Source organism: Ictidomys tridecemlineatus, chromosome 3, assembly GCF_052094955.1.
Source record: "Ictidomys tridecemlineatus isolate mIctTri1 chromosome 3, mIctTri1.hap1, whole genome shotgun sequence".
Classification (NCBI taxonomy): Eukaryota; Metazoa; Chordata; class Mammalia; order Rodentia; family Sciuridae; genus Ictidomys; species Ictidomys tridecemlineatus.
The window spans coordinates 191,840,747-191,864,084 of record NC_135479.1 but is presented as its reverse complement, the minus strand read 5'-3'; the positions used below and the strand labels follow the sequence as shown (position 1 = coordinate 191,864,084).

General features: G+C 33.2%; 1 long non-coding RNA gene across 7 annotated transcripts in view; it reads right to left on the bottom strand.

The window, feature by feature from the left end:
• LOC120890358 (uncharacterized) overlaps positions 1–23,338 on the bottom strand; it is a 478,106-nt gene that overhangs the window by 110,310 nt on the left and 344,458 nt on the right. For all 7 annotated transcript variants that reach the window (XR_013436969.1, XR_013436971.1, XR_013436972.1 and 4 more), the window contains one exon: positions 12,328–12,373. This is a non-coding gene — a long non-coding RNA (uncharacterized LOC120890358). The remainder of the gene's footprint in view (positions 1–12,327; positions 12,374–23,338) is intronic.

Genomic DNA, 23,338 nt, shown 5'->3' with positions numbered 1-23,338 from the left:
CTAAACTGGAAAGACAGAATTTGTAATTGAATTTAAGGAGTGGTTTGTTTTTAGACACTAAATTTAAATATGTTCTATAAAAAAAGGTATATAGCCTCTCATCAAAAGTAGATTAGAGCAATATTAAAATAAGTAAAGACTCCTTTTAATTAAATATTGCATCAAGAAACTCATAAAAATACCAGTCTAGGATGACATATTTCTTCATAATCATAAATATTCATGCAAACAAGCACATTGTCCCACCTTCCACAAAAACAACATGTGGAGGCTTAAAATATAGGAAGGGAGTTCATTTTAGGTTTTACTTTTTAAAAATCTCAAGAGTTTTTAAAAATGTTATCTTTTGGCAGAATTCCAAATGTAGTTGACATTCCTTGACCACACAGGCTAGAGCTATATGTGGTTTCTTTTTTTTTTTTTTAAAGAGAGAGAGAGAGAGAGAGAGAGAGAGAGAGAGAGAGAGAGAGAGAGAGAGAGAGAGAGAGAGAATTTTTTTAATATTTATTTTTTAGTTCTGGGCGGACACAACATCTTTGTTGGTATGTGGTGCTGAGGATCGAACCCGGGCTGCACGCATGCCAGGCGAGTGCGCTACCGCTTGAGCCACATCCCCAGCCCTATATGTGGTTTCTTCTGGTCAAGAAAATATCACACCAAAGAGAGAAAAGGGATGGGACATGAAGGGGAATCAGAGGTGGATACTGGGAAGGGTCTTACCCATCCAATATGCTCATTAATAATAACTGATGCTCAAGTTATTTCAAATGATCATACATTCCATTTTTTATAAGAATTTTTTTAAAAAATGTAGAGTTTGAATATGAGTATAAATTCTACAAAAGACAAAGTCTTTTAACTGCTTATTTACTACTTGAACTTAAATAAGGATTTTACAATGACAAATATGATTTATGATGAAAGTGAGACATTTTCTGACAGCATAAATTAGAAAATAGCTATTATCAAATTAAGTTATTAGGTTTTTTCCCCTCCGGTTTTGATAAAAGTTCATAGATTTGTTTAGATAATTTCACAACAAAGATGAAATATAGTAAAACCTGAGTAATAACAAATCCTTAAAAACCTCAAGGCTATAGAATTGAGTCATATTTGTGATATTCAGCCCTACTAACATTGATTCCACAGAGAACTTACTAATGCTTATGGGTCTAATTAAAAATCAAATATTTGCTTAACTAAAATATTGGCCTAAAATACATTTTATAATATTTAATAGCTGCCTAAAATCTATTAAAATCTCAAAGAGGGGGAAAATGCCCATGTCAGACTATGTTTCTTTCTGTGGTCCTTTAACTCAATTTAGTTTTATAGTGTGGAAAAAAATCACTCCTTTTATCAATTATGCTAATTCATATGATGACATTAAACACAAAAGGAGTAGAACAATATGTTATTAAGGTCATATTTGATTTCTTTTTACTCCCATTCATTTTTTATGTCAGGACTTTCCTTCTGATGAGCTAAAGCAGGCAAATATTGCTGTATTGGGTGAAATCACTGAAAACTTCACACTTTGGAAAGATTATTCTTCAGACTAGTTGAGTACTACAAAATCATATGGAACAAAAATTAAAAACCAGATAGGAGAAAATAGACATATTTGATCATGTTATTGTGCTCATTTTGAACAGTACTGGTTGAACATTTTGAGTCAAAGTTTAAAGTGCATTTTCTAAAGATAAGATTTACAGAAATACAAAAACATTAAGGTTTTGATGCTCTTTAATCTTAGAAAGTTTTTTTCCTAAATGTTTCTTTGTTTTTCAAAATACAGGGCATATATAGAAGAAATCATTTCATGTTGATATTCAAAGATATTAAGATTAGGAGTGAGACTTTTGTCACACCAGTCTTGTGTTTATAATTTTTTTATAATCTTCTGAATCACTATGGTTTCAATTTCTGTTCACTCCCTGCTTTAAAGATATTATTATACTATCCCATTTACACCAATGAAATAACTTAGTTTTTATACTGACTACTTCCAATTGCTACTTCCATCTTAGGTTTCTCCAAAGGACTGGATTTGTCTGATATTCCCCCAAACCTGTTCTTAATCACACCTCCATCTACCCTGGCTTTCTTGCAAACCATTGGGAGCTCTCCAAGATTTCCAGCTTATGTTAACTTCCCACATATGAGTGGTGAAGTCCTGTCAAATTGTTATCTAAAATATATCTTGCATGACCTTCTCAGCTGTATCTTCTCACTCTTTTCTTGGATCACTCTCCTGTTCTTTGACCTTTCCTGCTTGATCAATTTACATAGTTTTCTCAGTTTAAAAACTTTCTCAGTTTTAAAAACTTGCAGAGATCATTCAAAAATGTAAATCTGGTCCACTCATGCCAATTCTTAAATTTACTCATTTATTCTGCCCTGTCTTTAAAATTTGGTTCAAAGTTATTAGCATTGCATGCAAAACTATTGTGGCATAGCAGGGGCTTATTTATCTTCACTTCCCTTACTTGCCCTCTACACTCAAAACTCACAATATCATTGTTCCTCAAGTGTATTTTTCTTGCAATTGTTATTTGTTTGTGATGCCTGGAAGCACCTTAACCATTTAGTCAATCTGCCTGACTCTTGAAATCTCCTCCTTTTCATACCATCTTTTAGAAGCCATACCTGAATATTTTGTCCCAATTTAGTAATAAGAAACTCTCCTTCATGTTATGAGATCTGTGCACGTCCCTTTTGGGATAGATTATGTGATTTATGATTACTGAGTTTTCAAAGACCAGTACAATATCTAATATATAGTGTAAGATCAAACCCATTGATTATGTCTATACAGGAATAAACACACAAATAGATGAAAATAAGTTATGGGGGCTATTTAAACACCTTAAGAACTTTGCCCGTTAAATGTTTCTGAAATGTTTCTAAATGTTTTTAAATGCTTAATTTAGGTTTATGTGTTTTGGATTCTATACATTTTACATATTTAAAAGAAATGGACTACTAAAAGTTGACATTCACTGACTCTACAAGGGCAGGTGTGAATCACATAAATTTTGTCAACCTCTTTCACAAAAGATGATCCCAAAAGGTAAAGTGAGTTAGGCATAATTTATTTATGCACTATCTTAACATCCTGAATTTTCTATAACTAAGTTGAAAAACATTAATAAGTATGTATTTTGGGTTAAATCTTAGGATTTGATGGTTGTGATGTTAAGGTGTCCATTTGGTTGAAACCCTTAGATCTGGGGTTGTAATGGAAAATCTCAGGGTGTGCTTGGAGGATGGATGGATAAGTCTTCTCTTCCTATTGACACTAATCAAATTTGAGTTTCTCTGGAGGTGCTTGAATTGCTTAAATTGGTGCTGCAGGATATATACAAAACTGACTACCATGTATGAAAGGTTTAAGAGTATACTTGGTCCCTTTGCACATCTTGTATCAAGAGATGTTCAATGGTCATTACTGAAAGGATTGAATCACTGAATTTTGCTATAAGAAAGGATGAAGAAGTAACCAACCTATCACTCAGATAGTGAGGTGAAAACTGGCTAACGTTTTCCCTTTGCTCAGCAAACTACTCTCTAAATATAGAGGCTTACAAAATGTTAGTTCTGTGAATTATAAAGTATGTTTTAAATGTTTTTTTTTTCTTGGAAGCACCAAAAAAGGAAGTGAATTTTCCTTTCTAATAATAGCAGAACAGAGAAATATGCCCAAAGCAAGGCAAAGCAGAAGAATAAGACAATTACAAGGGTAAATCAGGCACAAAGGTGGTTTCTGCCTCAATAATCCAGGTAATTGAAACCAAAGCAGGTTCAGGCATGTAACTGGCAGTTTTCCTATTTGCTTTGGTAGTAGAGACACATGATGTTTTCACAAGTCTGGAACCAGTTTTAAGCTACAGCATTCTTCTCTATTTGTGGTACATTTTGAAATATGGAATGAATTACTGGAGTTTCAAATGGCATATTCAAGCAATAAATTAATTTGACAGCAATAAGTTAATGAGAGAGTGAAGCTTTTACATGACTCTGTGCAGACCAAACTGGCACAGAGAACTCTTGCTGTATATGCATACATACATACAAAAGCACATACACACTTTTCTCTAGTTTTGACCTTTTCTCTTTCTCAAAAGGAATCTCAAATTTAATGCTGAAAAACTGTTTCCTTTTTATGTTCCTGCCTACTTTCCAAATAGTTCTTGTCCCACCATGTACCTCAGTTTCATTTAGTGGATCATCCATCCAGGAACACAAGTCGAAAACTCTGGGCTTTCACTCTTTCCCTTCGTACTCAGTTTACCTCTCCCCCTCAACTATTCAGTAATTCCTGAGAAGTTCCCCTGATTGGATTTTTCAAATGTCTCATCAATCATTCACCAATACCTCTCCCTATTCTTCCTCTCTTCCTTTATTGTTCTGTGTTAAGGCTTTATCTTTCTTGTCAAGATTGGGGAAATAACATCTGAATTAGTATCACCATGTCTGCCCTACCTCCCGCAGAAACCAGTAACCTACAGTCAAACTACAACTAAAACCACAATGTCACATTCCCTTTACCTGAAGATAAAGCCAAGAGTCCTCGCATTGCTGAGGCAGATCTTCATTACCTGGTTTCTTCTTTTGTTTCTATTCTCAACCCATCATCCCTATCAGACAGTTCCTACCCCACCACCAGGAACCATAGATCTGTCCCTGTTCCTCCTCACCAGGTTGGTTTATGTTTCTACATCTCTGCTTAGTTCTTTTCTCTTGATTTATTTTTATGTCTAATTTGTCAGCTAATATTAATAAATTACACTGTTCTTTTATTCAATAAATATTTATTAAGTATCCACAATATATAGCACCTGGATTGAACTCTGATTTTCAAGTTGCAGCAGAAATGATGCCCATGACAGAAACCATCATGGGCATCATTTCTGCCCCAAGAAGGCTTGGAGGCAGGTCTATGCCCTTTCCTCTGTGAATACACCAATATCTCAAATGACCCACATCATAATCATGGTTGCTTTTATCTTACCCAAAACAGTAAGATCATTCAAGAGCAAGTTCTCATGTTTTATTCTTGTATTTATTTCCTAAGCCCAGAGAATTATGATGGTTGTTTAAGAAATTTACTTTAAATTAAGCTTAGTGTTGAGATTGAAGGCTGCTAATGTAGATTAAATTTGTAGCAATAATATATTTCCCTCCTTTCAGGTTTTTTTCCTGTTATTATGCTCATTCCAGTCTTTCATCATTTTTCATATTCTATCTATGTCTATTCCCCCTTGACTTAAATCTTTGGAAAGCTGTGCACAGACTGTCACCTAGATGTGATAATAGTATCACTGGTCACTGTCTTGGTCATAGCAGCTCATTAGTGTTCTGCCACAGTGGGAATTCTGGGCTTCTGCTGGTTCATGGAAAGAATGCATTCTAAAAAGAAAGGAAGAACAAGGGAATGTTCTATAGAGGAAAGTGCTACTAGAACCAATGTTTTGGGGTGAAATTAAATCAAAAGTAGGAGGAATCAAGATTACTCTGTATTGAAACCATGATTTCTACTGTCACTTGAGGCTCCTGGGGAAGAAGTGGAATATACATTGGTTTTAGACCTGACAGCCTTCCTCCATACCCTCAGATACACCAGAGAAGAAGGAAATAGGATAAGCACTTAGTATAGGATGCTTGTTTTCTAGGTAAGAAACTTAAAGATAAGAACAAGTTCACCCAGGTCTATGAGCTGACATTCCTGAACACAACTTCCAAACTGGTACACATAGGCACATGTGAACACATATGCATATCCGTGTATACACAGAGCATATATGAACAGACATGTAAGCATACATGCAGAGAAAACCTTAAACACAAATGTACTGACACATTTGACAGTACAAACACAAGTCCATGTACAAGAGCACACATATACACGTACACGCATGCTTACATTTTATTACGTGTAAATTTTTCATTTCTCTACTTTATAATCTAGACACATCCTGCTCATTCTTCAGGTTCTAAGCCAAGTCCCAACATGGTCTAACTCATATTTCTACCATTTTACTTTCGTCATTCTAAAGCCATGGAAAATAATTACAAACTGTGATAAATTATGACATTTAAAATTTTTCAACTAATTTTTGATCAATAATTATGGAGAAGACCATCCAAATTAATAGTCAAGAGAAGTGTAATAAAATGACAGATAAAAAGTCACTTCTGAAGTGTTTTATTGAGCAAAAATAACTTTATTAAAAAGTTCCTAACTTTTTAATCCAGTTTCTCTTCATTTGTCACAATGATCCAGAAGCAAGCAGTCCATACACCAGGTTTTGAGGAACACTGCTCTAAAGAACTACCATTATTTTACACAATGGCTAGAAGACACATGCCCACTAAACAGATTAAAGAATGACCTCACTGCTGATAGGAGACATAGACTCTCATTATTAGAGTTGTTTTTTTCTATCTTAAATATGTGCAATATTTAAAAACATAGCTAAGCTATTTTTAGCATAAGCTAAATGATTCAGTTTGTTTTGCAGCAGACATTTTCAGTCACTAATTCATTCCTTAATTAGCATTTATTGACCACCATCCTATGCCAGACAATCCTACATGCTGGGATTCAAATTTGCATATGATATGGTCTCTGCATAAGATTCAAATTAAATTCATTTTATAAAATAATTGGTATGTAATCTTCAAAAATATCAAGGTCATGCAAGTCAAGGAAAGTCTGTGGAACTTTTCTACATTAATGAAGACTAATAAAATATGAATACCAAACAGGGAACTTCAATTGGAAATAAATTCTTATACTGTAAAGTACATTAATTGGAATTTATTTGGACAACTGATGAAACTTGAGCAGGACGTGAGCATTAGATAGTAGCAATGTATCAGTGTTATTTTCCATCAATTCAGCCTACCATAATATGATAGTATAGCTTAGGTGGCTTCAGCAAGAGGAACTTACTTCTTGTAGTTTGGGAGGTTATAAAATCCATGATCATGACTCCATCATATTAGATTCCCCAGTGAAGATACTCTTCTTGGTTGCAGATTATGGCATTCTTGGTGTGTCCACACATTGTGGAGAGACACAATTAGCTCTCTGGTGTCTCTTTTTCTAAGGATACCAATCCCATTACCAGGGCTTCAGTCTTGTGATCTTATGTACACCTAATCACCTCTAAAAATGGTGAAAGGTCCCTCCTCCAAATGCTATCACATTGGGTTAAGGGATTCAATATATCAATTTCAGGGCAGAGGATACAATTCTGTTCATTTTACCTGATACTGTTGTTGTTGCTGTTGTTATTTTGATGCTATGAAAAATATCCTGTTTGTAGTTGAGATAAAGTAGTTAAGAAAGTTTTCTCTACTTGTATTAGTCAGTTTTTTTTTATCACTGTGACCAAAAGACCCCAAAAGAATAGTTAGAGTAAGAAAAGTTTATATATGAGGCATAATATCATGGCAAAAGGTGTTACAGAGGAAAGCAGTTTAGGACATGACAACCAAGAAGCAGAGAGAAGGTTTGCTCACCAGGGACAAAATATAAATCTCAAAGTCATGCCCCATAACCTACCTCCTCTACCCACACCCTACCTGCCTACAGATTCTGCCCAGTTAATACATCTACCTGGATTAATACATTGATTAGATTATTGTTGTTTTAACTCAATCATTTTAGCTCAGGAAATTCTTGCATTGTCTACCACTCAAACTTTGGGAGGGATACTTCATATTTAAATCATAACAATGCTATACTTGAAAATCATTTTTAAGTTTATGGGCTTTGGAAAGGATGATTAAAGATATTATTTTTGGCCTCAAGATTCTACTAATGGAGAGAAACATGTTTATAATGTAAGTAAATACCTCTGAATGCAGTGAAATATGTGGTGGTATAAAAAATAATTGAAATAGAAGAGGCAAAGGTGAATCTGCCCAAAAGTAAAGCAGGAGAGATCTATAAAAGAAAGTCAATCTTAAACATGACAAAATATAAGAAATAACCCAGGGAAGGGCCTGTGGACCCTGATTATTCAATAGGGATCATGTAACAAAATTTGCATTTTATTTTCCCAGCCATTTAACTTCCTATCGATCCATTATCTTTATCCACCATTTCCCTTTCGAGATTAATACAAGCAAAAGATTTGCAGGAAATTTGAATAAAGGGAAAAGATGGTAATAAATTACTATCATAAAACAGGTAAAAATACATTTAACAACACCTCCTTAGGTTATTTTATCACTTTTCACTTCTCCTTTTTCTCTGTTTTCTAAAATTCAAAGATAAGGTTTATCTGGTAAGTCTCTAAGATTTGTTGCTATTAGTGAGGTCCTTCCTAAAATATTATGTGAAGTTCCTAACTGTGGATGGCACACAAGAGTGAGAATGTTCTATTATTTCCTTATTTATCCTAGAACTCTATGGTTTTTATTGATTGAACAAATATGGATGAAAAATCCAGGCAAAGGTGGCAAATTGCCTGCATATGTCATGGCTTGACTCAATATGGTTTTCTTTGTTTCTTTTAAAATTTTAAGATAATATTCAAAACCATGCTATTTCACATAAACATTTCAATATTCATCTTACCAAACGTTCGGATATTGTGGTCACTGGTATGTATAGTTGTTTAGAAAATTTGACTAGAACTAGAAGTTGCCTTTGTAGCCCATATATTGATCATAGGATCAACTCTCTTATTCCAATCCTGTGCGTTGGCTGATATGTGCTCTGGTACACTTATTTTTGTTGCATACATAGACCCTAGAGGGACTTTGTAGGCCTAGCCAAATAGATGGCAATGAAGTGACCAGAGACCTGAAAATGAAGACATTGCAAAGGTGTGCATTTCAAATGATAAGATTCAAACTCTAGGTTTGGAATGGTCAGCAATGAGCTAAAAAGTAGTAACAATAAAGAAGGAAGGAAGGAAGGAAGGAAGGAAGGAAGGGAGGGAGGGAGGGAGGGAGGGAGGGAGGGAGGAAGGAAGGAAGGAAGGAAGGAAGGAAGGAAGGAAGGAAGGAAGGAAGGAAGGGAGGGAGGGAGGAGAAAAGGAGTGAAGGAGGAAGGAGCGGAGGGAGGAAGGAAGAAATTGAATTAGTCAATCAGTAAAGACTGATCAAGGTCCTTCCTTCCTTCCCAATAACTTATTCAGTTGAAAAAATAGATGAAATCAGCATTGGAGATAGTGACTTGTACAAGTCAGATGAAAAGAAAACCCATTATGCACTTAGGCAAAATGCATTTAGCTTCAAAGAGACTTTTTTCCCCCTTAATTCCTATGGTTTTTTTTTTTTTCTATATAGGAAACTAAAATTGGGAGATCTGTTCACCATGTTTTAAATTTACATTACCAATTAAAACAGACTAAGGTGGATCAGAGATTCTTTCAAGCATGAATCAAACTAATAACAACTCTACTTTTTCTGGTTGAGATAATATCAAAGATCCAAACAGCATGAATACCAATTTGCATTATACAAAGTACCAAAAATAACACTTCCTTTATTCTGACAGAATTCACATAAAGAGTTGTTCCATTTATTTGTTACTACTCTTTTGTAAATAAATATTGATATTTTAATCCACAGAGCCAACCTTATTATAGTATTAACCATAATAACAATGTCTTACATGTTATTATACATGAAAGGAGACACGGTGTTTTTATCTTTAGATCCACATGAAATAATGTAAATTCAAGTTCAACACATACAAATAATATTTTTTTCCTAAATTCATAAACATTTTTCTGGGATACTTAGCTTCTAAATATGATATTCAAGTATGAATTTGAGCATGAAAACTACAAAGAATCATCAAAATTCAATTCAAAATAACTTCTATTGTATATTGAAAACCATAGATTGCATTATATGTGCCTAATCCATCTGGACAATTGTTTATGATTTACTCCAGGGATAATAGAAAGCCAGAGAGTGGCACCTTGTAGAATTTTTGTAAGACTTAGCAGTTTTAGTTGATTACTCCCTTTTCTCACATTTCAATTCAATTTAATTGAACAAATATTTGCTCTGCATATCTGCATATATTAGCTTCAGAGATGAATAATACATAGTCATTACCCTCCAGGGGTTAACAGCCTAGTGGGAAAAGAAAAATAAATACAAAATGAATTTTTATATGTGACAAGACAAGATGAATGAGATGATCTATTTTTTTCCCTGAAGTGCTATGGTGGGGTAAGATAAGTGGTTAAGAGCTGCAATGAACTAAAGAGTGCTTAAATGTCATGGAAGCAGCTGTCATTTGGGGTGAATCTTAAAGACATGGGTAGACTTGCAACTTTACACACCTGTAACAAACCTGCATGAACACTAACATTGTTATTTCTTTCTTTTGATTTTTCTGTATTTATTTGTTATTTTTTTCCCTGACCACTGCTGTGCACTTACGAATACTATTTTCTGTGCCTCATTACTGTTACACTTTTTCTTCATTCCTTAATTTCTTGATTCAGTGTACACAGGGTAATTATACTTTTTGTATGTCTGCCAAAAGTGTAATTAAGGTAGGCCTCTTTTGTTCTATTTTAAAGTTCTACTTTCTAAAAATTGATGTCTGTGTATATGCAAAAGGAATCTGTTTTTTAAATTTTGAATTATTTAAACAACAAACATATTTATGCTGTAACAGTACAAAGTATCTATCATCTGTTTCCCCACTCTAAAAATTACATTCTTATTCCAATGATTAATTTTTAGAAAACATAAAAGATCATAAACTATCTGCAGATATGTTGAAATTCTTGTACAACCAATTTGCAACGAAAAGGGACAGTGAAAAAACCTAAGCTTACATCAAAGCAGAATTCTAATTTTATTAGAAATAAGGCCTAAAGAAATAGTTTTCCCAAATAAGCAGCAAGGCTGAATATACCCAGAACATCAGTAATAGTCACCTAAAGATGAAAGGCAACAAGTGTGACAAATTTGGGCAATCTACTTAACATTTTTCAAAGCATCAGTAACTGGAAATATTATTATTTTTTCTTTGAAAGTACAGCAGACAACATATAAAGATTAAATAGAATCTTGAAACCTTGGCTGTTCATCAGAAAACGATTCAATGCTTCATCACAAAAGCATCTATAGACTAGAACCAAAATAAAACAGCTAGAAAAATAAAGAACTTCTATGGCTTCTGCAATTGAAATACATCCACAAATACAACCACACCAAACTGCTCAAGGTGTTCTTGCCCATTAGTGATCTGTAATTCAGTCCAGTCCTCTGTAATTCAACCAGATAACCGAAACTGGGATAGTCTGTCCACATCAGAGACAGGATTCATTTTATAGTCTTTTTTTTTTTTTAACTTGATCCTCATTTCAGTTCAATGAGTAGACAAGAATGATGTTATTATATGTACTTTACAGATGAGCAAACAGTATCATAGAAGTGCCATGATTTGCCAGCCATGAATATCCTAAGCAGAGAGAAAACTATTTTCTACAAACACAGCAATCCTAAGAGTTCATCCACCAAGGTGTAAATAAATGCCACCTGTCTTGTCATTTTTACTGGGACTTTCTGACTCCTGCCCCACCTTTAGTTTTTGTGATGCTGTCGGTTTGTTTTAGTCATATGTCTCTAATCTGTACTATTCTCCTCTTTCAGGCTGGAGCAATCTGTCCTGAATTAGAAAAGAGGTGCTAGAATGTGGGAGTGGTAGTTGACCTACATCTGAACAATTTGCATATGATTCACCACAATTAAACAATTTGGTTTGAAATAGCTACAATTAAGTTATTATCAGAGAAGTATTTACTAGACTATAAAATCTAAATTTATCTTCACATACGCCCTTACCAAGAAAAGGGCCACATTTTCTGCACTTTTAAGTAAAGCAAATACTGAAGAAAATTCCTCCAAATTAGCGTTTATGTTGTTAAATTATTGACAGTTAATTATATGTATGGTTATTTGAGTTATTTCCTTAAAAATTATGGGTTTAGAATAGCAAAAAGAAAGCATGAAACTATGGTAAACAAGAGATCCTCATTTTCTAACCATCTCTATATAATATAAATTACATATAATACACCAAGCTATCATAAAATTATGAAGAAGGTAATGTAAAAATGTAAAAATATGAAAAGGAAAATTTTGTCTATATTAAAACATCAACTTATGGTATGCATGAAAGACTCAAACTGACCAATAACTGTGTTGGATGATTTCAAGTTTAAGTAAGTAGATACAATATACACTCAGTCAGAATAAGTAGCATCAATGGGATGGTTTTGAAACAGTTAAAACAAATTAGACATTTTATAATCAGAAATAGCTTCTTTTCCCTACCTTAATGGGTGTGTAAAATGTTCTCTGATTGGTTGTAAAGGATGCCCTGCAAAAGAAATAGACAATAGATGACACAGAGAATAATAAACCACAAGGACTGCTTAACATTTTCAACAATGTGAGAGTAGGTGGTTTACTTGCTGGGTGTCCATAACTGTGGGAAGGCTCCTCTGTTCCCTCCTCATATGTACATGAGGTTGACAGTGCTCACTGTGACAAAGGGCACAAGCTTTAGAATAAAAGCATTATATGTGGATTGAGCATTTTTGTGGTCTGTGGAAAATGAATATAGTGAGTAGGATTCTGTTGTTCACAACTATTAACCAATTTAGTAATTTTACTACTGACAGTTGGTAAAGGGGCAAAGCAAAAAGGAAAATCACATCATATTGCTAAAATGATTTTAAAAAAACCCTAATGAGCAACCAATATGAAAACAAATAATTCCAGATCAAACAACATCTTTTTATATCATTAAAAGTATAGGTACAAAAATTGTTATTCATTTTGTGGATATGATAAAATTTTGGTTCTGAGTGATCCAAATCCTACATTTTAGGGATTGCATAGAGTTATGATCTGGCATAGGGACTTGCTATCAGGAAAATTTTGTGTCCTTCATTTAGACAGAACTAGTTTTGGGACTAGAAGATAATTTAAAAGTCAACTGGTCCAACGGCCTTGCTGCACAGATAAGCAAAGTGAAGTCACTCAGCAAGGTCATGGCAGAGCTAGGGGTAAAATGCCCATCTCCTGGCTTCATGCTCATTCCACAGCATTAAGTTGTTTGATTCTTTGGAACTTCCAAGACTGAAAAGAAGTGGAGGGAAATATGAGTATGGTTCTGGTGAGTTTCATCCACTGAATGAAACTTCAACTTTTTGTCCAAATGAGCGATCCATACCATCAACATTTACTCTATCTACCTCATTCAAAACTCCTTTCCTTGGTGAAGAGAGACAACAAAGAATCAGATGATAGGATTCTGGTCATAAGCTGCTTACAAGTCAATGAGAGAATGGGGGGGGGGGACAGTTAAGAGGAAAGCAAATGCTCTGCAAAGCTGGCAATAACACAAGTAGCTGGATCTGAAAGAAGCCACGCAGTAGTCCTTCACATAAAATCTGTTTTCTGGGCCAATTTTAAACAAAGAAAATCTACCATTTGTTCTGTAACATGTGCTTCTCCATTCTAAATTGGTCTGTACTATTACAAGCAATAATGTTGCTCCCCGACTAGACTTTGTACATTTTTAAAAATATAGCCCTGTGATTCTTAACTAACAACATACAATTTTGGTAACAATTAATTGTTTCTTATAAATGCTTTCAAATGGCACACAATAACCCTTGTCTCAAGTCTGTTTTGCTATATTCACATAGTAACCTTTATGTTTTCAGACAGCGCAATAACAGAATCAACATCACCTAAGCCTAGATTTCACTGCTACACTATCAAGACCAAGAATTCTAAAATAGGAGCTGAGCACAATAGCTGTGAGAATATCTTCCTGTGCTATAATCTTAGAAAAGGCTTGTGTGTGCCACTTTGGAAGATCAGAATGTCAGTCATATGCATCTTCCCTTGCTGGACAATCTCAATGATTAATTCATGTTTCCTTTGCAGAATGTCAAAGGATGAATGTAGTAAGTTTAAAAGTCAGATCAGATATAAAAAAGACATTGCATAAAAATGTTTTTTAATTGTAAGATGTAAATAACTAGAAAGTTAGAGGTGCACCCAGCTAGAAGACCTAGCATCTGTAAGGACATAAAACACAATATAACAATAAGATATAGTTGCTGGATTTTATTACTCAAAATTTTCAATTCGGCTTAAACTAAAAAAGAATGTTGAGACAAATATTTTTATATGCCAATGTTTAAACAAAAAGTTTGTAGAATGAATTACAAGGAAATGTGTTCTATGAAATAACAGCAATAGATAAAGAATGAGATATGTTTACTATTTTCTATAAGAAGACATATGATCAGAGTTCAGCAGTATTTATTTTATAGGTGTGTAAATTTATACATACCATATTGTAGGTGGACACAATTATGTTTTATGCCAGAGAATACACTAAACACTTAAATACATACATATAATACATTATGTACTTTATGTTCTCAAAAACATTTGATTAGATAGGAGGATTTCAGCTTTTTGCTACCTCCAAAATCTAAATTATGATAAATAAACACATCTGCAAGTTTCAAAGTGGCATACATTGTGCAGATTACTGTCAATTGAAGGCAAAAATGCCACAATACAGAAGAAAAATTTTTGCAGAGTTGGTGAAAGACAAAGAAGAAATAAATCAAGTTGCTAGTGTTTAATATAAATTAATTAGGAACTCTGATTCACTACTCTCCTCTTCCACTGAAGGGAGCATTAACATGCTGGCAAAACCACGTTGAAAATCTCCTATTTTAGGAAAATGTAGTTTGACCAAGAGAATTTAAAATACCCTGTAAATGTATTCAAGATTTCCTTCCAAAAGGCTTCAGTTCTTTTATCAGATTAAGAGGTCACAACAAGTTTGCATTTTACAAAGAGGAAGTTGCTCAGAGCATTTAAAGAACAGGAGTAAAATTAAATCTTAGCATTTCTTCCAAAAGTACACAAAAACAAGCCAAATTCAAAATGTCTGTACACGTCTGACAAGATAAGCATGCTCTTTATAATGAGCATATGAGAATTTTGCTTCACGTACTTATTAAATCAAATTTATTTTATCAAAGTTTAAAACATAGTAGCATCCACAGGTCTACTGAGTAAAAGAACTTGAAGACTGCCTAGATAAGCCCTTTAATTTTCCAAAGACATAAATGAATGAAGATGAATTTTATAACATTTTGAGTTAAGCATAATTTTAGAGCCACACCATGTTTCATTTTGATTTTCCACAAGGCTGAGTTTTGTCATTTTAGGAATAATGATCATGAAAACTCTCCCAATGTTTTAGTTATGAGATTTACTTTTCAGCTCTTCTTTTAAATTCAAATCAAGTAATATCTTCTAATAGTATGTTTTGATTTCAAAACCTATTTTTCTATTTAATCTATAGAAAAATTTATACCCATTAAAAATTAAAAATAATAAAATTCTCACATTAATTATTTAAAAAGCATAAATTGTTTATAAGAAATAAATATACTTTTCCTCCTAGCCTTGTAGACACTCCATTTTCTCTTATATATTCTACAATTTTAATAACCTAAGTCTATGCTTCAAATCTAAGTCCAGGTTAGGGTTAGGGTTCTTGTTAAGTCTCTTAGCTTTGGTTTCTTTATCAGGAAGATGTGGTTTAATTAATAGCCTACAGATTCTTCTCACCAAAGGATATGAGACCTAAAGCTTTTATAGTGTTACTGAATAACCATCTTCATTTTCTAATAATCAGAATATGGTCTAAATCATTCAAGTCCACTCTGACCTGTCAGAAACCACAGCTTCCTTTTGTGGTGTTAGCAGCGTTGTGAATAGAAGGATTCCAACAGTAACTTCATGCCCAAGGAATTTGATAAGGCCTTTTTCCCACAAAGGCTCCATTGGACACTGATATTACTTGCTTTCTGCCAAAAGACCTGCTGTACAGATTGATCTCAAGTGATTCGTTTTTTCCAAGTGACAGTTGGAACATGCCCATTAGGATGGTTCTAGAAGTGTTCTCAAGCAACTTGTAGAAGCCCAGCTGAGGTCTTGTCAGCTGATCTGAGAAGAGCATAGAGTGCGCATTCCATAGACAGATTGTTAGATTGTCACGTCCAATACCTTCCTGGAATAAAAATCTCCATTCAGGCTAAGTATGGTGTGCTTTCAAATCACAAAGATTCAGAAAGGGTAATTTTTAGCTATATTTATTTTACACTTGACAGAGTAAATTTAACATTATTTGCTAAAAATACAAATACTCCTACCTTTTGAAATGTATTTTCTCTTGGGTACAATTAATTTATTATTTTAAATTCTCTTGGTCAAAACTTCATTTTCCTAAAATAGGAGATTTCCCATGTGGTTTTGGCATAATACTTTATTATGAAAAATTTACCAGCTTTTGTGTTGGAAAATACAAAACAGTTAATTTTCATTGAAAACATCAAAAATATTACAGTCAAAGTAAAAAACATTCTTGCTCTTACTAGTGTGTTTATACTTCCCAAAGTAATTAACAAACTTAAATAAAAATATAACATTGATGGAAGTAAGAACTATGAAGAGATACAATGTAGGGAAATGAAACAAAAGGTGGGTTATGTTTCTAAATGAACTGGGAAAATTAGGAAGACTAAGGATTTTAAAAGTGACTATACTGCTTCCTGAAGGCTATCAGCTATCACCTTGATTCTGTTATTTTGGAAATTTGAGACTGAGATTCCCCTTTATGTCATCATGTGAACTTTTTATAACATGAGATAACAACATACCTCATTCAGTTTTTTATGACACTTGCATTTGATTGTAAAATATCTGAAAAAAAATATAAGCAGAGATCTGATTTTAAGTACATAGTGATTAAAGAAAAGTATCCAGAATGAACTTAATGAGTTTCATCTAGCTTTGGATACTATCCTGGGTCATTTACATATGTTAGATAAAGACTGTAAGGAGAAAAGGCAGTGTCTAGCCACATTCCTCCTGCTCCCCTATTACTGATAACCTAAAGAAAAAACAAGGTTCCTTTATCATGAGGTCAAGTCTTTCAATCTTTAACACTAACATAATAATTTCAACAATTTAAGATTCTGCAATGTTCTAAATGTTTCAAGATATTATTCCCTAATTACTTATTGATACAAGTATTACTAAAAAATGAAGGCAGAAAGGTTAAATAATCATTTATGGAACTTCATCTAATTGTTAGTGAGAAAGATGGTACCAAGTCTTAAGTTTGCAGACTCTGAATCCATTTCTTTTTCTATTATATCATAGTGTCTCAAAATTCAATTTAAAAGAGTGAGAGAGGGGATTCCCAAATCAGAAATGCAATCCTGTTTTTCCCCCCTTAAGGTTGATTCTATATAGTAACAAATAAAATAATCAAAAATCAAGTGCCCTAATTTTCTAAACTTAGCAACCCTATTATTACTAATTTGGGGCTATAAATGGTTATCCTTGATACAATTCTGACAATGTTTTAGTATTGGCCTAAAAATATATACGATGCAGCTACTTGTTTATATTACCTATGATAGTCTAAAAACATATGTCAATATTAGTTTATGAACATATAAGTTAAAAATATAAATAGTGAAATTTGTGACTGGAAAAGAAAGTTAGTAGTATAAAATGGAAGATAAACTCTAGTTAATATTGACCCATAAAGTAACTCCTAGGTTTTTTTATATTATCCCTCGATACTCCAATATTTCATTTTTTTTAAAAAAAAAACAATTTTATTTTTATTTAGCACTCCAGATGTGTTGTAACAACACTTCACTATTCGACCATAAAAGCTACAAGGGCATAAAAGGGATTTATAAATCATCTGCCTGCAATGATCAAACTGGCAATTAAAAAAGAAATTAGGTATTTACTGGCCTTTTCTTCCCTTCTTCAGCATTCATCTATGTTAAAGTCTGTATAAAATGATTTTTCATAGTATGATAAACTGAGTTTTAGATCCTCCAAAGATCAAGATGTAAAAGCCCATCATATTTTGGGATAATTACTCTTATTTCAGGATAAAGATAAGATAATATACATAGTTCCCATTGCTGTTACTTATATACAATTTAAGTTGTCACCAAATTTATGCCTAGGTACAATAAATTGATAGAAAACACTGGAGTAACTTGGTTGCCCCATTTCCTATGTAACTAAAAAGAATGAATCAATAACCAAGTTTGATTAATACCCACTGCAAACAATGGGTTCCATTTGTCTCTGAGAAGTGTATCAATTAAGTTTTGTGGAAAATGACAAAACATCAAGACAATGATGTCAAATCAATAGGAAATATCAAAGTCAGAGGCAATTGCTCAAAAGAAGATCTTAAATCAATTTTTTTTTTTAATTGGATGGTATTCAGACTGGGGGTGCCACTCAGCAGTAGTATGTTTGCCTAGAATGTGTGATGCTCTGTGTTCGATCCCCAGGACTGCAAAAATTAAAACTATAAATGAACTGGATAGCATCCAGTATTCTCATAAATTCTCATCAACAGTTAATCTTTATGACTTCATTGGGTTCTCTGCAGTAACAAATAACTGAGAGCAAGTTTCTTGGACAAGCGGCATGTACCACCTCCAAAATATGAAGTTTACTAATCATTCACACTTAAAATTTAAATCTTCTTTTCAAAAAACGTTTTACTAAGGTTTCAATTCTAAAATGTACTTGGAAGGGGTGCTTTTGTTCTTTTTTGTTTTAGCAATTAAAAAGGCATGATTCTGTTCTTGATTCTGTCCTTGGCCCATGACTTCTTTACCCTGAAATACTAGGAGCCACAAATTTGGAAAAAGATCACACAAATATTGTGAAGAAATCTCAAAATATCTAGCTCATAAATTAATATATAAATGACAGCAAAAATTTCACTTGTCTTTGCACTTCAAGTTCACTAAGTGGAAAGACCAATCCAGTTTTGTCAAAAATCTCTGCATGCAAACTTAGCAGAGAGTCTGGCAAATGGTAGATACTACTTTAACATTTCTTGAATGAAAATGCAAATTCAATTACTTATTTCACCTGAAAGGCCTACCTAACTGTCATTGCTAAACCAGATTCTTCAAGAATCCTATAGATACCAACCCCTCTCCCACTGACTGCAAATCTATGCCTTATAAAATTATTTTTAAATATTCCAAAATTCAAAAGTACAGAAGAAATAATAAAACAGGTTCTAAGTATCCAACAAAGATTTAATTGGTATTTCCAATTTTCCATGCTTGCTTCAGTTATCTTTTTCTATACTTCTATATATAAAAAAAAGTAGAATATAGCTCACTTATCTCATTTCATTCAAGTGTCTTCTCAGAGGTCAAGCATCTTCCCTTGCCACTCAATCTAAAATAGCATCACTCTATAACCTTTGCATTTTCTTGTTCTATTCATTATCTTTCTTAGAATTTATTATTGCCTAACATGTTATATATTTGTTTGCTAATTTTATTTGTTAAAACCTGTCTGCTTTTCAGATTATAAGCTGCTTGCTGAATAACCATTTTAGCCTAAGTTCTACCCACTGCATTCCATTTCCTTGCCACCCAACTCCAAATCAGCAATAGTCTGAAATTGGCATGTATATTTTCACAAATATAATCATGCAACACATGCATGATATAAAATTTAGAAATATATTCTTATACATATATATTTTAAGAATGCATATGCATACAGGTGGGTCAATTCTGTTTGATTATTATGCCTACATACCACTCAAGAAACACTAGTGGATGAATTAGTTGAGCTGCAACATAATTTAGAAGCGATTCCTATCTATATTTCCTCACATGATAATGCAGACTTACTAAGGCCAGGAATCAGTCATATCCTTGGCCAGATTTTTCTTCTTCATTTTCCTAAAAATGAAACTGGTTTGCCTGGCTAACATGAGACAAAGATAACAGGGTACTATTTTTATTTGCTACATGGTTATTTTCTCCCCATATTTTTTTTATACTTTAGAGAGCCTTCCATTCATCTCTATGAGTTGGCCTGTACACATATTGTTTTATATTTTAAGACAAAAATTATTTTAACATGTTCCAAGTCTAGTAATTATATTCAGGCACTAAAGAGAAAATGACTTGATGCTATTTATTGATGTTTCCCTGAATGAAGTAGAAATATTTCAAATTGCTCTCTCATGATTCTCAAAGACATTTCATGAAAAAATAAGTTCCTGTATATGGAAGTTCCTGCTCAAAAGCTCATCTTATTGGATCAAATTATAGAGCATTTGTATTTTTAAACTGAATCCTTTTTCTTCTGAATTCATTTTCCTCCTGAACAATATGTATAAACACCACACACACACACACACACACACACACACACACACACACACACACACACTAAAAGCTCAACTATTGATCAAGAATTGCAACTCAGACAATTTGGAAATCCCCATATTAGGCAAAAATCATTTCTGTTTTTCTTTACAAAATCCAGAAAAGGAGTCTTGTTAAAGAACTCAGTTCCCCAGCCAATATGTAAGAGTGCTGGCCCCACATTTTCTTCTAGTATGTGCAGGATTTCTGGTCTAACTCCTAGGTCTTTGATCCACTTTGAGTTGAGTTTTGTACAGTGTGAGAGATGGGGGTTAAATTGTAGTCTATCACATATGGATTTCCAATTTTCTCAGTATCATTTGAAGACGCTATCTTTTCTCCAACATTTGTTTTTGGTACTTTTGTCTATTATGGGATAACTACATTTATGTGGGTTTGTCTCTGTCTTCTATTCTGTTCCATTGGTGTTCATGCTTGTTTTGGTGCCAATACGATGCTCTATTTGTTACTACAGTTCTGTAGTATAATTTATGGTCTGGTGTTTTGATGCCTACTGCTTGCTTTTCTCACTAACGATTGCTTTGGCTATTCTGGTTCTCTTATTTTCTAAATGAATTTCATGACTTTTTTTTCTATGAAGAATGTCATTGTATTTTGATTGAAATTTCATTGAATTGGTACTATGGCCATTTTGAGAATATTAATTCTGCTTATCCAAGAACATGGGAGGTCTTTACATTTTCTAAGGTCTTCCTCAATTTCTTTCTTTAGTGTTCTATATTTTTCATTATAGAGGTTCTTCACTACTTCCATGAGATTGATTTCCAAGTATTTATTTATTTATTTATTTTGAGGCTATTGTGAATGGGATGGTTTTCCTAATTTCACTTTCACCTTTCTGTATATATACAAAGAATCTAAAATCAGCATACTACAATGACACAGTCACATCAATGTGATTAGCAGCACAATTCACAAAAGCTAAATTATGAGTCCATCCTAGGTGAGTTTCAACAGATGAATGGATAAAGAAAATGTGATATATATATATATATATATATATATATATATATATATATATATTTTTTCAGAGTATTACTCAGCCATTAATAAGAATTACTTTATGACATTTTCCAGGAAATGGATAGATCTGGTGGCTATCTTGCTAAATGAAATAAGTCAATCCTCCCAAAAAACAAAGGCTGAATGCTTCTTCTGATATGTGAAAGCCAACCCACAATAAGGTATGTGTGTGGGGTGGAAAGAATAGAATTTAAGTAGATTAGACAAAGATGAATGGAGGGAAGAGATGGATAGAAAAATTAAAGACAGTGGAGAGAATGTTAATAACTTTCCTCTGTACATATATGAATAAATTACAATGAATCTCCCCATAGTGTACATTCACAAGAATTAGGGATCCTAAATAGAATAAGATATATTCCATGCTTGTATAATTATATAAAAATTAATTCCACTGTTATATATAACTAAAACAAACAAAATCCAGATAAGAAAAAGTTCAGGAAAACTTAGGAAAAAAATTGAAAATACATTGATATATAAATGTGGATATAGAATATTTCTCTAGAACATAGAGATCTTATACCTACTTTCACAACAGTAAAATTATATCCTCATTTTATGACCAAGAAGACCAGAAAAACAACATGAATTATGCTATAAAAGTTTCTTGAAACAGTTTTATGAGATATTTCTCAACAAATAAAAGCAAAGCACATTTCTTGATGAATAAATAATATTTATATTGCAAATAATCAAGCCACTATACTTGTTTTTTAATTGCAACATGGGCAAGAACAAAAAAATAAAACATGTAGATCTGAAGTATGATATATGAAAATAATTCATGACAAAAGAAAACAGAACTTAAGACACTTAGAATCAATTTAAAAATTGTTTCATTCACTTGTAGGTAACAGTCATGATTTTTTAAATGCATAATTTTCTTTGGATAATATACTTAGTGTGCCCATGCTTTACAGAGTCTGGAAGTCAGTCCCCTAGCAACCTAGCTATACAAATTAATTACATCAACAGCAGGTGGACTGTAATAGGTTGAAGAGTGAACATTGGGAGTTTTTGAATTTTGCTTTAAGAAAAGACATACACCTCTCTTCCCTAGACTTATATTTTCTCGAATATTTTTTAAGTTAACTATTCTTAAACAGTGTTTGGTTATATGCCAGTTACTATCCAAATTGTTTCTATATTGCAACTGATAATGAAAATATGTTTCAAGGCACCTAGTAAGTGGGTTAGACATATACACAACTGGAAAAATGATTTAAGTGGGATAAGTGAGTATACATAAGAACAATGCTATATATTGACAGATATGAACAGGTTATTACAGGGGTGTGAATTAGAGTCCTTCTATCTTTCTGTCCTATTAGAGTCAGGAAGAAGGTGATAACATGGCTGATTTCATGAAAAGGATAAGAATTAACTGGAATTGGAAACAGCTAAAAGTTGCAGTGTGATAAGAAAGCACCCAAAGGAAACAGTTTAAGGAAAGACTGAGAAGAAATAGCACAACATAAAAAAGAAACTATTGTCATTGAAATATTACATAGAATATAAGGCAGGGGTGGCTAAAAAGAAATGAGAAAAATCCAAATAAGATGAGATCACAGACTACCGTGTGTTGTACTAAAGGGTCCACCTGAATTAGTATAGCAGATGATTTTTTCTTATTTGCCAAACCTTAGTCAGTGTCACTTGGTGGCTTCGTTTCTGTTTTAAAAAACCATGGACTTAATAAAATAGAATATATTAGTTGATTACTGTGTGATGCCACCCTCTTGAGTGGTCATTTTCTTGGTCCTGAGCCATGGGGGACTTAGGCCTTCCCATGGGAATAATTCTCCCGTTCCTGTGTGTAGACTGTCCCGTGTGTGAGATCTCTGTCCTTGCGCTACTAGTGGGACAGCTCTGGTAGCTCAGGAGTTGGGAATTGGACAGCCCACTCCCTGTCTTATTTGGAAAAGAACATTCCATGGAAAACCATATAAATAAAGCAAGCATGGGCA